General features: G+C 38.1%; 1 pseudogene across 1 annotated transcript in view; it reads left to right on the top strand.

Annotated features, from left to right (window-relative positions):
• The window catches only part of LOC143661341 (phosphatidylinositide phosphatase SAC2 pseudogene), a 68,000-nt pseudogene that overhangs the window by 11,559 nt on the left and 38,545 nt on the right, over positions 1-17,896 (top strand). The window contains exon 2 of the transcript XR_013164516.1: positions 3,392-16,232. The product of XR_013164516.1 is annotated as a phosphatidylinositide phosphatase SAC2 pseudogene (transcript). The remainder of the gene's footprint in view (positions 1-3,391; positions 16,233-17,896) is intronic.

The raw sequence follows: 17,896 nt of genomic DNA, 5'->3' as shown, positions 1-17,896 counted from the left end.
TTCACTGTTCAAATCACTCTGGGATTTATCAGGGCATCACTTTGGACAAACCAACAAAATCTCATATCCTGTTCAAGGTTCCATGTATTTATGTTGTTCAATTCAGCTGCCTGCATAAGTTATATTAGGAAATGCACTAGTGAAAATATGAATTTTATACCAAATAAACATTTTTTTGCTTTAGTCTCATACATATGGTAAAATTTTAAAATATTAATTACCATCTATTTTCAGCACCCTGCAGTAATGACATTCCTTCATTCTTCCTCATGCACAAACATTTTTAAAATTTGTACATTTAGTCATTATCATTATACACTCTAGGCATTCCTAGATTATCCCATCTCAGTCTTTATCATCTGTCTTTCTTTCTGATTTCATTTGTGCCCCCAGCCCTCCTCCATCATTCTCACATTCAGCTTCATTCAGTTTTTTAACATAATTGCATTGCAGTTAGGTAGTATTGTGCTGTCCATTTCTGAGTTTTTACATTTAGTCTTATTGCACAATCTGTATCCCTTCAGCACGAATTACCCAATATCTTACCCTATTTCTACCTCCTGATGGTCTCTGTTACCAATGAAATTCTCCAAGTTTATTCACTAATGTCAGTTCATATCAGTGAGACCATACTGTATTTGTACTTTTGTTTCTGGCTAATCTCACTCAGCATAATGTCCTTAAGGTCCATCCATGTTGTTACATACTTCATAAATTTATTCTGTCTTATGGCTGTGTAATATTCCATCGTATGTATATACCACAGTTTGTTTAGCCATTCATCTGCTGATGGACATTTTGGCTGTTTCCATCTCTTCTCAATTGTAAATAATGCTGCTATAAACACTGGTGTGCAAATGTCTGTTTGTGTCCTTGCCCTCATGTCCTCTGAGTAATACTTAGCAATGGTATTACCGGGTCATATGGCAATTCTATATTTAGCTTTTTGAGGAACTGCAAACTGTCTTACGCAGCGGTTGTACCATTTGACATTCCCACCAACAGTGGATAAGAGTACCTCTTTCTCCATATCCTCTACAGCATTTGTCATTTTCTCCAGTTGGCTTTTTCCTACCATAATAGACTTCACTCCACCTGTCATGGAATCAGTGTGGGCATTCCGCCTGTTACTGAATAGGCCTATTGCAATTATGCATTCTTGAACAGGGGAACAAGCACAGGATGTGTTAATAGACCCACTGGACCTACTCTGAGACAGACCTGAGCTAAAACTCAATTCATTGACCTCCATAAAGCCTTACCCTGATTGGTGGACAACAGTGATGATTTGAGTCTCCTGGAATTAATGTAATTTAAGAGTTAGTTTAGAGGAAAAAATAATTCTAGAGTTGCTTACATAAAAAAAGCACCTCCATACCCTGTTTCCCATATCCTCCTCCCACGGAACCCTGCTTTCAGAGTCTGGCATTTCTTTTTTTCTGGGCTTAATCACCTCCATTTCAGCTGCATTTGTTATCTGGCCTGCCCTCATCTGATCAAATTTTGATCATAGATTTCATTTTTTCTGCAAATAGTTTTCTGAGAAATATTCTTAGCCAACTATTTTTGCTGTCCTTTTCCTATTTTCCCTACAGTTTTTTTTTCTTTACTCTTGTGCTGTTTCCTTTCTAATAATTTTCTGTTATAAGATGAGCTATCTTATAACCTTTCTTTGTTCTAGGCTGTTACTCCTCCCCACTTAAAAAATGAAATATCAGACACATTAAAGCTGTCTATCCATTGTGATGGCTGCTATTACTATATTATGGCAATTTCAATTTTGATTAAATTGAACCAAAACTGAATTTCTCAATTGCACGATCCAAAGAGAAATATTAAATTTCAAGGAGAAATATTAAATGTATATATAAAATATAGAGAATAATTATTAAAAATAGCAGTTCATTCACCAACTTTTAAGAAATACAAAAATATCAGTAACTTTGATGCATTCTGCATGCACCAGACTCATATTCCCTTCCCTCACACTCACATACAATTAAAACCATTACTTTTGTGATATCAATCCTTTGCATTTTATTACATATTCATTAGATTTTTAAATTCCCCAATTAAATTGAGTTTTCTTCTACTTTTGCATCTTACTGAACTAAGCAGGTTTCACCCTAAAAGAAGAAATAGTCCCTTCCAGGACTGCGCCACAATGTTGCCTGTTGAGAGTCTCAATAAATCACTAGACACCAGGGCAATCAGTCATTAAGCACTTATTAGGGTAACATTTACAGAGAGCTGCAGCTACCTCTCAGGAGACAGTGAGACAGCAAGAAGTTCACTCAAATATATCTGCATCTATGGCAATTTGTCTTTAGATTATATAAGGCTGGGGGTGGGGGGCAAAAAAAAGGCTGAAGACCAGAGGTTTACATGCAAATTTTGGGAAAATATCTGAGTTTGTGCTCTTTTCTCAAAACAAGATGCACTCGGTGTGAATCAGCATTTAAGTTTATAGCAGCTAAATCTGGGTTTGCTTCCAAGGAGCTATAGGGAGGGTGACTGGAGTGGGGTGGGGATGGAGTTGTATAAGGGAGAGGTCAGACCTCTACCAGGTATGAGATTCTGCATATATCATACACTACTTTACCCATAAATGAATTAATGTTTATGTCTCTCTGGAACTTGTTTATATTGCTCAAGATTAGATTTGTAATATTCTTTCATGTTGATGTACGTAACTGTTCTTTCCTCATTATTTTATGAACAGTTTATATGTCTTTCTCAGGAATAAGGTCTCAAAAACCCCCACCTCCAGTCTGTGTTGCAACTCTTTTAAGAAAGTGGTTGTGGCTGTGCAATTCAGGTCATCATCTTCCTCTTAGAAAAGTGCACTTGAAATTTATTTTGACACTTCCGTCCTCCTGCATGCTCTTCCACACTCATTATCTGGTTTTTGTTTTTGTTTTCTTTGTTCGTTTGTTTTTGCATGGGCAGGCATGGGGAATCGAACAGAGTCTCCCGCATGGCAGGCGAGAACTTTACCACAGAGCCCCTCCATGGACCACCCTCATTATCAGTTTTAACCATTAATTTATGCATCTGCACTCCGTATTTCCCTTAGTTTATGTAAGGGTGGGGTTTCCATTTATTTCAAATTTTCCTGCTGGCTTTCACAGACACTTCAAGGCATAATATCCTTGGTAAACATATAAAAATTAATATTTAAAAAATAAGCCAGGGCAGTGCAATGGTGGCTCTGCCTGCAGTGCCAGAGACTCGGGTTCAATTCCTAGAGCCTGCCCATGCAAGAACAAAAAAAGAAAAAACACCAAAGCAAATAATCCCACGTTGGGGTGGTGCACCAGTGATTCAGTAGCAAAATTCTTGCCTACCATGCCGGAGACCCGGGTTGGAGACCCGGGTTCGATTCCCGGAGCCTGCCCATGTCAAAAAAAAGTAAGAACAAATAAGAAGCCAGCCCATAATCACAGCAATTTCAAATAAGGCCCCCAGAATATATATTGTTTTCATGTTTCCCACTTGATTCAGATATGCATCAAAAAGTTTAACAACCACTGAACTGTAGTGACTTGTTTTCTACTTAACTCTAATTCTCCCTAGTATTTAATTCAGGAACAATCCTTTCATAATTAGAGCATACACTTCTATTCTCAACTATTTTAATAATTTAGAAAATGTATTTACATTCTCAGGTTGTTCTCCAATCTTTTTCTATATATGTGACTCTTGCTATATATGCAATAGTAATTGAGGTCTTACTATTCTGCTCTTCAACATTCTGATTTATAATTTATTTTTAAGCTCTCAAATAATTGTGTTACATATTATCTATTCTTTATAGAATTAACTTTGGTTATATTCAGTGTAACCTGGAATTCTCTTCTGCTTGTTTCCAATAATCCTTTGTTCACTGAGGGTGGAGAACACGCAGTAATAACCTCCCCGCTTACACCTATTCTAGCCAATTTTCCTGCAATTAATTTTGATACAATTCTGGCTTCTCAAAAATGAATTCCATAGGTGGAAGGGTAATGATGGCTTTGTGAAATAAGAACATTTGTGTCATAACAATTTATATTTGTTTACTAAAATTTTTTCAAGTGTTAAATACAGTGTTAGATGCCTAAATTGCAGCTTCTTGTTTATTTTATCTAATTGCTCCCAATAGAAAGCTCTGTGAGGTGTGTCATGGTTGAATACACAGTCAAAAGATTTTTAAGAACTATATACCAGTAACAGGACTGGAACACAAGTTCACTTATCTGCAAATGATGAAATTAAACATCTCACTTTCTCAACACCTTTTTTTAGTATATTGAGACTTACATTCCTTTGACTTATTCATTCTTTTAAGTTCCTTTATCTTGTTAGATGGAATTCCCATGATTTGTGCACTGTTCTGTTAATAGTGATAGAAAATGGAGAAGACCCAAGATTGCAACATCGAAAATTCTGGAATTTAGCCTCTCCTCCATGCAGCTAGTAAATAACAAGAAACTGTCTCAGAAAACTGTCCAGGGAGCTCCAGAAACCAGAAACATATCCTATCCCAGCCAGGAATGAGTGGAAGAATGAGACTGATAAATTATGGTGAAGAACAATGAGTAAATCCTTCCGCATTGTGCAGGCTGGTGAACTTCCCATGCTGCACAGCAGGCTGACTCAGGAGTCACTCTTTGATGGGAAATAGAAGCCCAGTCTCCTAGAATCAGGGAGAGGAGCACTCAGCCATGTACCATTTGCAGCTTTTGATTAGTGAACTCAGACTTCTAGATACCAGCTCGAAGTAAAGAAAAATTTATAATGCACACAAGAAGAAAAGAGCATGGCAGGTATAATTTCAGCCCTGCTTCTAGCAGGTGAGGAAGCAGGGTGGATAGAGACATAGAAGCTTTGGAGATGGTGGAGCTCAGTTTGAGAAGGGATAGATATGCCCCAAGAAAAGGGGCAGACAAGGCTAGGAATAACAATAGCTCTTGATTGGTGAAGTCAGACTGCTGGATTCCAGTTATGAGATCAGCTACATTATTTTAAGCAGTCCACTAAATACAGCAGCTGAAAGTCTCTAATTCCTCCCTACCCCAAGCAGGGGTGGAAGCAGGGTTGACTGGGAAGCAGAGCAACCTCTCAGGTGGTGGAAATGGGGCACTGGAGGGTGGCTCTTCCCCAGGTAGAAAGGGGGAGGTGGGCCCAGTGCAGGTGATGGCTGTCATTTAGAGAATTTAGATTGCAGGGGCTGTGATACCGACAATGGTTTCAATCCTCAAAAAGTATCCTGCAATCTTTATCTCAACCACATGCTCACAGGGACAGAAGTCAGGCTGCTTGAAAGTCACTGTAGCTTTTCCAGCCATCAGAGAACAGAGTGCTAAAGGGTGGCTCATCCCTAAGAAAAAGAAAAAGGGGAGGACAATGCCCAGCATAGAGAGTGGTTATTTAGAGAATACAGTACCCAGGGAATGGGAAAACAGTAACAGTTTCAACTGATTTCTGGCAGCCTGTAGCTCAACCACAAATCCTGGCAGGAGGGGGTCAGCTGAGAATTAAAGGCACAGTACCACTTAAGACCTGTGGGAAGCAGAGGACTGAAGATCACCATCTGCTGGACAGGACATACGTGGCACAGAATCAGGAGACTTCATAGAAAAGATCAGTATCCGACTGACTTTCATTCCCAGGGAAAATTTGTACTGACCTACACCCCCTTCATGAGTTCTGGACCTGATTGTCTTGGGGGAACTGACTGGAGTAAGTCTTCTTCAGGGGAGCCCTCCTCCCAGAACCAGCCCACCAGTAAATGTAGTTGTAGATAATCAAAGGTCTTAAAATCATGCAGAGCAAAATAAAAAACAAACAGAACATATCAACATTCCTGGGGAAACAAGAGGAAGGAAAATCTTTTTTCTGATGATGAAACAATTGCACAAATAGGGCAATCTCAAGAATCATTCTGTATACGTAGGACAGGAATCAGATGAATAGAGCTGAAAAATTTCTGATTCATTAAATACAAGCTATTCTAGAGGCCTATAATAAGTTGAACTAAATGTCTAAGAAGAATAATAGCACAAAGTGAATCAACAAGAAAACCCTAGGCAAGAGAGAGAAAATGACGTCCAGAATAAATTAACCATGAAAATCAGATGCCTAGACATAAAGCAAAACAAATCACAAGTCATATTAAGCAATATGAAGATATGGTCCCATTCAAAGGGACAAACTAAACCTTCAGATGAGATTCAGGAGCTGAAATAACTAATTCAAGATATTCAAACAAATATTCTAAATCAATTCAATGAGATGAAGGAAAATTTGACCAAGGAGATGAAGGATATAATGAAGACACTGGTGAACATAAAGAACTCAGAAACATGCAAAAAATAGAACTTATGGGAATGAAAGGTACGATAGGAGAGATAAAGATACAATGGACACATACTATAGCAGATTTGAAGAGGCTGAAGAAAGGATCATCAAAGCTAAAGGATAAAACATCTGAAAGTTTACATACAAAAGAAAAGATAGGGAAAAGAATGGCAAAGTTTGAGATGGTCTCAGGGAACTGAATTACAGAATGAAGCATATGAATATACACATCATGTACATGTCCCAGAAGGAAAAGAGAAGGGAAAGGGGGCAGAAAGAATATTTGAGTATTTAGATTTACTATTTGGTGAGGGTGTGTTTATTGGTTATCTTTCTCCTGGGAACAATGAAATTATCTAAAATTGAGAGTGTTTATGGACTGTGGACTTTGGACTTTATAGATGATGCCTAATGAATGCAGGTGGCTGAAGGATGCACTGACTAAGAAGTAGATTGGTGAATGAAAGTGTATGCATATGTTCGAATGTTGTGCTGCTACAAAAAAGGAATGAAAATGTGAGGCAGGTAACATTGTGAATGAACCTGTGGAACATTGGATGAGACAAAGCAAGTCAAAAGCAAAAGAGCAATTATTGTATGGTCTCCTTTTGAAAATGCTTATAAGCAAACGGGTCAAGATTGTAAACTCTTACAGCAGTCACATTTAGTCTGAGGTGGTAATTATTATTTCTGGATTTTGAAAGGCCATTTTACATTTGTATAACCTGGTATTTAGAAATAACAATGAAGCTAATCAGGTCGGATTAAGGTAATTCAACACACACAAACATAAGGAAGTCATTGTCTATATTTTAGAACCTTACCTACTCTTTGAGATCAAAGGAAGAAATACCTTGGACGTTGTCCAGAACCTAAATTTTCTGTAGCTCATAATCTAACTCATTTAAACTATTGAAGCAAATATAATCAGCTGTGGATGCAGTCAACATAATCATGATTTTAGCCCATAAAATGTCCTCACACCAACAGACAGGCCACCACTTGCCCGACCAGATGACCAGGCACCACTACCTGGCCAAGTTGACACATGAACCTGACCGTGACTGCATCTATGTCAACTCTGAACTCTTTTTTGTCTCCTTGAGCTCTACTAAAGACTTCAATAAACTAATTAAGAGCCACTGTAAATGGATGGAGTCACATCTCCATCTAATCCAAAGGTCACACCCACAATTGGGTTTGTCAATTTCCATAGGAACAACCTAATCAAGAACTTAATTCCACCCAATAAAAATAGGTATGACACCAAAGATTGGATCAGGACTGTAGGAACATGGCTTTTCCGGGGTATATAACAGTTTCAAATCGACATAAGAGATATAAGTACAAGAAACACCAAAGGAAGTGCTAAAGGCTGATGGTAAAAAACAGGATGGAGAGACTTAGAGGAGAGTGTAGACGTGAAGGATGTCAGTAAGGGTAACTAAAGGGGTAAAATGAGAGAAGTAATAAGATATGATATATAAAATCCAAGGGATAAAATGTTTGAAGAAAATATTGCCTTTTGAGGAATAGCACTGAATGTTAATGGATTAATCTCCCCAATCAAAAGACATAGACTGTAATAATGGATAAAAATCACATAGCACATCTTTATGCTTTCTACAAGAGACTCAGTTTAGACCCAAGGATACAAATATTTTGAAAGTGAAAGGTTGGAAAAAGATATTCCATGCAAACTGCAACTGGGAAAGAGTGAGGATAGCTATATTGATATCAGAAGACAATAAAATTAAAGGCAAATTGGTAAAAGTGACAAAGAATAACAGTATATAGTAATAAAAGAGGCTGTCCATCAAAAATAAATAGCAATTAAAAATGTGTGCATCTAGCCAGGATACCACAAAATGCATGAGGCAATCACTTGCAACATTGAAGAGAGAACTAGACATATTTCTCTACGATAATAATTGGAGACTTCAATACACCACTCTCATCAAAAGATAGAACATCTAGAAAGAGGATTGATGAGGAAACAGACTATTTGAATAATATGATAAATGAACTAGACATAGCAGATATTTACAGAGACATTACACGCCACAACAGCAATAAATAGCCATCTCAGTTGTTCATGGCTCATTCTTCAGGATAGGCCATATGCTGTGTCACAAAGCAGATCTCAAGGAATTTAAAAGATTGAAATTATACAAGGTATTTTCTCTGATCATAATGTAAAGAAGCTGGAAATTACTATCAGGCAGAAGACTGGATAATTCACAAATTCATGAAGGTTAAAAACAACACACACTCTTAAACACCCAGTGAGTCAAAGAAGAGAAATCAGTAAATATCTCTAGCAACTGAAAATGAGACACAGTATATCAAAACTCATGGAATGCAGTAAAGGCAGTATTGAGAGGGAAATTTATTGCTCTAAATGCCTAAATTTAAAAAGAACAAAAATTGGGGACTTAACTGTACACCTGGTGGAACTAGAGAAAGAAAAGTAAATTAACCCCAGAATGAGCATAAAGACAGAAATAACAAAGGTTAGAGTAGAACTAAATGAAATTGAACACCAAAAAAAAAAGAGAGTCAATAAAACAAGAAGATGGTTCTCTGGGAAAATCAATTAAATTATGAACCCTTAGCTAGACTTAGCTAAACTGACAAAGAATAAAAGGGAGAGGATGCAAATAAATAAAATAAGACATGCGTGGGGATACATTACTACTAACCTGACAGAAATAAAAAAGCTTATAAGAAGGTACTATAAGCAACTGTATACCAACAGACTAGAAAATTTAGATGATGTGAACAATGTCCTAGAAACACGTGAAGTTCCTACACTGACTCTAGAAGAAATAGAAGACCTCAACAAACTAATCACAAATAAAGAGACTGAATTAGCATCAAAAACTTCCGTTCAAAGAAAATTCCAGTACCAGATGTCTGCACAGATGAATTCTACAAAGCATTTCAAGAAGAATTAATACCCATACTGCTCACACTCTTCCAAAAAAATTGAAAAGGAGAGAACACTAGGCAACTCCGTCTGGGAAGCCAACATCACACTAAGACCAAAGATAGACAAAGATGCTACAAGAAAAGACAATAACAGACTAATCTTTCTAATGAATATGGATGAAAAATCCTCAACAAAATACTTGCAAATTGAATCTTGCAGCATATTAAAGGAATTATGCAGCTTGATCGAGTGGGTTTCAAGTACGGTATGCAAGGGAGGCTCAACACAAGAAAATCAATTAATGTAATGCAGTACTTTAATAGATCAGAAAAGAAAACCCACATGATCTTCTCGTGATGCAGAAAAGGCATCCCAAAAAATCCAGCTTCATTTCTTGTTAAAAACACTTCTAAAAATAGGAAAAGAAGGAAACTTGCTCAACATGATGAACAGCATATATAAAAACTCACAGCTAACATCATAGTCAATGGGGAAATACTGAAAGCCTTTCTTCTAAGATCTGGAACAAGACAAGAATGCCCACTGTCACCACTGGAATTCAACATTTTGCTGGAAGTTCTAGCTAGAGCAATTAGGCCAGAAGAAGAAATAAAAGGCTTCCAAATTGGAAAAGTATATATAAAATGTCCACTGTTTGCATATGAAATTAGCCTGCATGTAGAAATTCTTGAAAAATCTATAACAAAGGTACTTGAGTTAATAAACATGTTCACCAAAATTGTGGGATAGACGACCAGTGTGCAAAATTCAGCATTGTTTCTATACACTATTAATGAGCAGGAGGAAATCAAGAAAAAATTTCAAATATGTAAGCATAAATTTCACCAAGGGTATCTATACACAGAAACCTATAGAACATTGCTAAAAGAAACCAAGGAAGAACTGAACAGAAGGAAGTAACTACTCTGTTCATGGATTGGAACACTAAATACAACTAAGATACCAATTGTACACAAATTCATTTACAGATTCAATGCAACACCAATCGAAAACCCAACAGTATTATTTTTCATAAATAGAAACAACAATAATCCAATTAGTTTGAAGGTCCAGTGGCCCAAATATCTAAAAACATCTTGAGAAACAAAAATGAAAATGGAGCTCTCACATTTCCTAACTTTAAAGGATTTTAAATTCCAAAGTGGTATAAACAGCACGGTATTAGTATAAGGATAGATATACTGACCAATGGAGTTGAGCTGATAGTTCACAAACAGATATTCTCAGATATGGCCAAATGTTTTTTTGACAAGGCAGCCATGCTCACTGCACTGGGGTAGAGTAGCCTCTTCAGCAAACAGTTCTGGGAGAACTGGGTATCCATATCCAAAAGAATGAAAGAGGATCACTCTCTCATACCTTATACAAAAATTTCTTCGAAGTGGATCAAAGACTTAATGATTTTATTGAGGATCATAAAATTCTTTGAAGAAAACATAAAGAAACACCTTAAAGATTTTGGGATAGGTGATAGTTTCCTAGACTTTCTCCCAAAGTGCAAGCAGTGAAGGAAGAAACAGATAAATGGTGCCTCCCCAAAACTGAATTCTTTTGAGCATCAAAGGATTTTGTCAAAAAAGTAAAAAGGTAGCCTATACAATGGGAAAAAACATAAGGAAACCACGTATCTGATAAGGGTGTAATATTCAGAAATATAAAGAAAAACTGCAATTCAACAATAAAAAGACACACTCCCCAATTTAAAAATGTACAAAAGACATGGATATGTAGTTTTCCAAAGATAGAAAACAAATGGCTAAAAAAAATATGGAAAGATGTTTGACTTCATTAGCTATTAGTGAAATGTAAATCAAAACCACAAACCTACTAGAGTTACCATTATAAAAAAATCAGAAAACTACAAGTGGTATAGATGATGCGGAAAGTAGGTACACTTTTTTGCTATTTCTGCATATGTAGAATAATGCAGTCATCCTGGAAGACAATTTGATGGTTCCTCAGCAAGTTAATTATAACAAGTACCAAATGATCAGCAATCCTGTTACTAGGTATATACCTGGAAGAACTGAAAGCAGAGACACAAATAGACATTTGCACATCAGTGTTTAGTGGCATTATACATGAGAGTCAGTAGAAGGAAAACAGCCCAAACATCCATCAACTAACGAGTGAATAAATAAACTGTGGTATATGCGTACGATGGAATATCATGAAGCTGTGAGAAGAATGAAGTCATTATTCATTATGCATGCAACTGTGCAGATGACGCTTAAGAACATTATATTGAGTGAAATTAGCCAGAAACAAAAAGACAAATATTGTATGTTCTCAGTAATATGAACTAACCTTAATGAGCAAACTCTGGGTGTTAAATCCAAGAGCTTAGTTTAACAGAAGTTTTAAAGAGGGTAGAGATTGGGCAATTGATGCTTAAGGAGTACAGACATTTAATGAGGTTGATTTTAAATGGTCAGAATATTTTGAAAACATACTGTGTGATGGTAGAACAATACTGTAAGAGCAGTGAACAAAGCTTAGCATGAATATGGTTGAAGGAGGAATGCTAGGGTCCTGTATGTCACCAGAAGGAAATCTACTGGATAAAAGCTGGGACTGTATAATTTAGTGAAACTTGGAGTGAATATGACTATAGTTAATTTTAAAAACATAAGAAAGATCTTACATGAATTAGAACGAATATGCATCACTATTACAAGGTGTTAATAATAGTAGGGTGGTGTGTGGGAAAATACAATTAATGCAAACTAACTCCATAGTTAACAGTAACATTGTAATAGTCTTTCATTAATTGCAACAAAGACACTATACCAAAATAAATGTCAATAATAGGTGAATATAAGGGTATGGGCTTTTTTAAGAAGAAATGAGAATGTTCTAATATTGAATGTTGTGATTATACCAAAAGACATTGCTTGTGCACTTAGAAAGGATTATATGGCTTTAGAATAAAACTGTTTATTTTTAAAAAGCAGATGCGTATAAATATTTGGAAGGAAATATACTAAACATCCAAAATAGAAAAAAAATTAGACAATAGTGAATTGTATCACTTAAATAACGTTATCCTCCTAAAATGGATTTATTACTGAAATCTGAGGCTGTTAGTGTAGGTAACAGGAAACGTGTCCCTGTGACCTAAGACCTAATTAGACTGATATCAGGGGATTTTCAAGGACAAGACCAGAGAGAATACCCTAGATTGATGTCTATACTGAAGTCTTCACACATGCAAAGCTTCCAGTCACCTCTAAGTTTCCACTCCGCAACATGAAAAGAAAACCATGGATCACTGGACATCTGAGGGGAAGCTCTATGAAAGTTAGAGACAGGTTCAAGAATACATCAAAGTGACAACATTTGCTTGGTCTCAGAAAGGAAACTTAAAAATAACTATTTTGGGGAAGATGAAGGCCGATGAGAAGTTTCTCGTATGAGGTGAAATGTGGGATGGATGAAAAGAGATAAATGCATGTTTGCAAATAGAAATATGTACCTAAAAGAATCAGTCAATGAAGTTGAAAGTGGAAAGTTCTGAGAAAGGAAGAAAGGGCATTGTGGCTAGAGAAGGAATAGTGATGTTTGTCACATTGAACATGAAAAATTGTTTTTGTACTCTTTACATGGATAATTTTGTTAAGCTGTAAAGAAATAAAGAATGAAAGTAATACAGAATGAAATCCCACAAAAAAAAGTGGTGTGATTAAAGACAGTGATTTATATCTGGAACATTACTGGAGGAAACTTCCCTTCACCACTTGCAAACATATTCTCACATAAAGAAGAACAGTAGAGAGATTCAGTTCATAAGTTTCTGCAATTATTTTTCTAATAGTGTTGTTATGGATTTTTAATCTGATGGAAGTAGGGCTATACACTGAGAGATGCATATAGATAGGAAACCAGACAAAAAGTATATGTAAATACAGACATGCAAAAGTTACCATGAGAATATAAAAAAGCATTAATTCATTACTGACACAAATGATCTACAGAAAATAAATCACTGTGATTAACAATAATAATATCATACTTTATTACTAATATTTCAACTTTATTCTTTCAGTTTTTTTCATGTTTCATATGGTTACTATACCTTCTTGTTTGCTATGATATGTTTATCATTAGGTTATTATCTTAGAATTTTATTCATTCATTCCTAGACTTCTGCTTCCCATGTCGTATACTTTCCAATCAAGATAGTTATACTATTCAGCTGTCTCCTATGCAGGCTCCTACGCTCATTCCCTGCTCCCTGAGGCATATCATCTACCCTGTAGAAAACCGGGAAGGGATGGAGATGAGACTCTGATCAGTGCCAGGCAATGGTGAGTTCTAGACAGGGGAAGAGAAGGTGTCGCGTTGGAGCAGAGAGCCTGCAACAGCCAAGACCCTGGGCACACTCACCTGTGGAGCCTTCGGGTCCAAGGACTCTTCAAGTCTGAGCATCATTCTCAAGCCACCAGGAACAGGCAGTGTTGGATCTAGATAGGAATCCACTGGTCCTGGGGGCTTGGGAAATGGAAGGTGGGTATGAATGCCTGGGCACATCACTCTCAACCTGTTGGCCCAGATCCTTTTTGAGGCTTTGTGAGGCTTTGACTTTACCCCTTTAGACTCCACATTCAAGACCAGGATTTTGTCACTGATTCCTGATGGTAGGACAAGTGGGAGGCAATGCTTTTCACAGGGGAATGAATAAGGAGAGCCATGCACAGAATTGAAAGCACTTCTCTTCTGCCTCCCCATTCAGAGGTGCAGAAGGAACCCTGTGCTCCAGGTTGCATCCAATCATGTAATCCACCACACACATAAACACACAAACACACATGAAAACCACAGGTCTAAACAGCCTTCCCTCTACCCATAGGATCCTCTGGGTTATGGTTTTGCCTCTTCCTGGAAACCATGTTTTCCTCTGCAAGTTTTTTTTCAGGTACAAAGACAGCAGGCTCTGTTAATTCACCATCTTGGTAGGAATTGGTCACTTTTTTGTGATTTCAACTTCATTTAACATTGAGAGTATTTGACAGAGCTCTGGCAAATGCTGGATAGCTGAGAGGAGTGATTCTTGAGATCTTCACTCACAGCACGTCGCAGAAATTCTGTGGTTGGCTTCTTTACTACAAATCTCAGCCTTCGGTGTACTCTGAATACCAAGCCTGACACTAAAGCCTCTTTCTCAGGCCCACCTCTGCCCATGCCTCTCCCAGGATCAAGAAGCTTTCAAGGCCCATCCACTTCAGTCTAATTTCCTAAAGAGGAAACACATTAACCTCTTTATTCCTCAACTTTGTTTGCAGAATCACTGTCTGACTCACCTTCCACTTCCAGCGTTACCTCTCTTTTCTAGTGTCCTAGTCACACTGTTCTCCATTGTCCTGTATGAACCATCTCTATCCTGGCCTTCTAGCCTGAACTGAAGTCCTTCCTTCCTTGAGCGTTGAACTTCATCCTTCAAATCTACATCATGAGAGTTTTCCCTGAATGAAACTTCTTGAGTCAGGGATTATTCTTTGAAATCCCAAAGATGTCCACAAAGTAACTACTAAAATGATGTGGAAGCTTTAGTGCCACCCTCAAAAGGTGCTGTTTGCTTCTCTTTTCATGGGAAGGTACAACTCAGAGCTGCTGGAGCAGTTTGATGTACAGGAAAGGGCCCTGGGATGGCAGTTAGGTTTTAAGGCCATGACTTGGTACCTCCATTGATACTTAATTGAACATGAAGTCCTTGGAAGAGGGCAGGGATGAGAGAGCATCTACATGAATCTCAACCAGGAAGTTAATAGTGTGCCTTCTCTCTTCCCCTGTTCCATGGGCTGGGCTCAGGAACAACTCAACAATGGTGACGATTTTTACCCACTGTCCCAGCAGCACAATCTTCCTCAAATGCCAGCTTTGAGCCTCATCATCTTGGGAGTTTCTCTCCAGCCTCTCCATATAGATGAAGGTAGGTTAGAGGCAGCCAGAATATAGGGGCTCCCCAGTCCCACTGAGTATACTCCGATATGTGTACTGATGTGATTACTAAAGATGGGCTCGTAAAAGTCCCATGGTCATGCCTAGAACACTGTGGGTACTTGATAAATGACAGTTAATAGCACAAAAACAAAGTAGAGGTCTGTGCGTGTGCACACACATACACATAAAGTCACTTATAGACACAGACACACACATACAAATGCAACTGCTTAATATCCCTGAATCCCAAGGAACAATGCTGGGGCAGGAGTGTAGCACTAAGTGTGTTCCAGGAGTCGTTTCCATCAAAAAGCTGGTGATGTGGAGCAAGAGGTGAGGAGCGTCTCCAGGAGAGCAGAGTGCCAGTGAGATCCCTGTTCAGCCACCCAGCCTCTCCCTGACCTATCATGGGATCTGTGGAGCTGGCACTGCTGGGCATGAGGGTGCAGGATCCTGTCTGGAGATTGCAAGGAGGAGTGAGTCTGTGATGTGGGATGTTTTTAGTGAGAACTACCTGCTTAGTGTATTGCTAAGAGGCTCTATCCTGTTTCACTCTGTTAGCATAAGAAACCCCATAGAACAACTTCAAACCCATAGTAAATCACTGGTGCCAGAAGGCCTGAGAAACTAAGATAAAGAAGATGTTAACAGGGAACAGAAAGTTCACTGGGTCTCCCTGTAACTCTTCCAGGGAACTGGCCCCTTGCCCAGGGATCTGTATGGCGCCCTTGGAATGGGCTGTTTGTTTCCTTCTTAGAATTGGCCCCTTTCCCAAGAACAGAAGTAAAACATCTGGTATTTTAAAATCATGTGTGTGTGTGCACGTAACCTGTTTACTTTGCACTACAAAAGGGGTCCTGAGTTGCGAGCTAGGATAAAGTCTCACCCAGGAGAGGACACTCTGCCTGAGACTGTGTGGCCAGTTGGGACACTGAGCAGCTGCTAACTAGGGACTTCTCAGCCTGTGTGCTCAGATGTTGTGTTTCCCCCTGATTTGGTGAGCTTTCCTTTCACCCTATGTTCCCTTCTTTCTGATTCTATTTTCTCATCCATGTTTACTTAGGTATGTCTTATAATTCTAATCAAGTGGTTGTGATTATATATTTGTAATTACTTTTATTAATTATATCTGCTTACAACAAAACAGTTATTAGAATTATTGTGGTGAGTTATGTAATTGGGCCCTGAGCTTGGGAATTTTGAGAGCCTAGTAGAAGAGTTTTGGTGTAGACGGCAGACCTGGAGAAGAAGAAATAATGCCTATCGTCTTCCGTGTAAATCTACAGAAAAAAAAAAACAAAACAGAAAAGGTAAAGGTCTCAGAAATCATTTCCAGATGGGAAGATCTTCCTTTCGCTAGTCTGGCCAGGGACTGGGCGTGGTGTGCTGGACTCTGAAAATTGGGATTCACAGCTTCGGCATGTTGAGCCCATAGATGTGTTGCCCACAATAGTGGGCAGGAGAGTAAAGGGACAGAGCTAATGTTCCTTGCTATTAACTGCCTGTAAAAACAAGACCTTGGCTAGAGATAAATTGGCAGCTGAAAAACTAACTTTAGAGAAAGAAGCATCTGACGTGCAAAGCCAAATGGCCATGCTACAGTGTCAGACATACATTCTTAGTGACCAAGTAGAGACCTATCAATCAGTAGCTGAAAAGGCAGCTGTGTGAGTGGCAAGATATAAAGATGGGAAATGGAAAGGAAAGCTAACTGTGAGGACAGTAGATCTGGCCCTTGCTGATGTTGGCCCTGCCCCAGCCCTGACTGGGATCAGATTTATTTGTTCATTTCCACCCCCAGTCCTTAACATCTGGAGGAATGCCCTTTAAGTGGTGTGCAAGTTGCTTGGCATGTTGATGTCATTGCTGCAAGGAGAATATGAGGAAGAAGAGAATTGTGCTCTGAATAGATTAATGTGTTTTTTTGTGTTTTTTTTCGAAGGAAAAGGGGTGGGAAATTGACGCTTCAAAAATTCAGGCTGGCTAGAATCGTGAAATTTTTTGGCATTATTTTGAATAAGGGATAGAAGGAAATTTTACCTCAATTTTGAATAAGGGACAGAAGGAAATTTTACCTCAAGCAAAGCAAAACACAACTGAATTTAGAATACCTCAGACTAAAAAACAGCTCAGGGATTTATTGGATTTGAATATTGGAGGAATCATATTGCTCATTTAGGTCAAATTCTCAATCCTTTACAAAGTTATTCATAAGAGATATGCCTTTGAGTGGGAATCAGAACAGGAAACTGCATTTAATCAAGCAAGAAACTGCTATTCAAATGTCGATGAATTTATGCCAGTGAGGGACGGTCAGATTGAATTATATGTTACTATGGATGATGATTATGCTAAAGGGAGTGGCTATGATACATGAAGACGTAATGACAATGCTGGCGGAAGAAAATAACAGCATGCAGGGACTAAGAAAACATATGGAATCTCCTGTTAAATGAAGGATGACTTGTGATGAGTTAACTCTTAAATAGCAACAGCATGTATGGTTTACCAATGGGGCTGCCAAATATACTGGAGCTGTTAAGCATTAGAAAGAGATTGCAGCTAATTCCCAGAGCCATTTAACCTTAGCCACCACCGCAGAGGGAAAAAGCAGTCAATATGCTGAATTATATGCAGTTTTAAGAGCTATTCAGCACAAGC

Source organism: Tamandua tetradactyla, chromosome 17, assembly GCF_023851605.1.
Source record: "Tamandua tetradactyla isolate mTamTet1 chromosome 17, mTamTet1.pri, whole genome shotgun sequence".
Taxonomy (NCBI): domain Eukaryota; kingdom Metazoa; phylum Chordata; class Mammalia; order Pilosa; family Myrmecophagidae; genus Tamandua; species Tamandua tetradactyla.
Note: the sequence above shows the minus strand (reverse complement) of the source record. Positions and strands in the feature narration are given on the sequence as shown.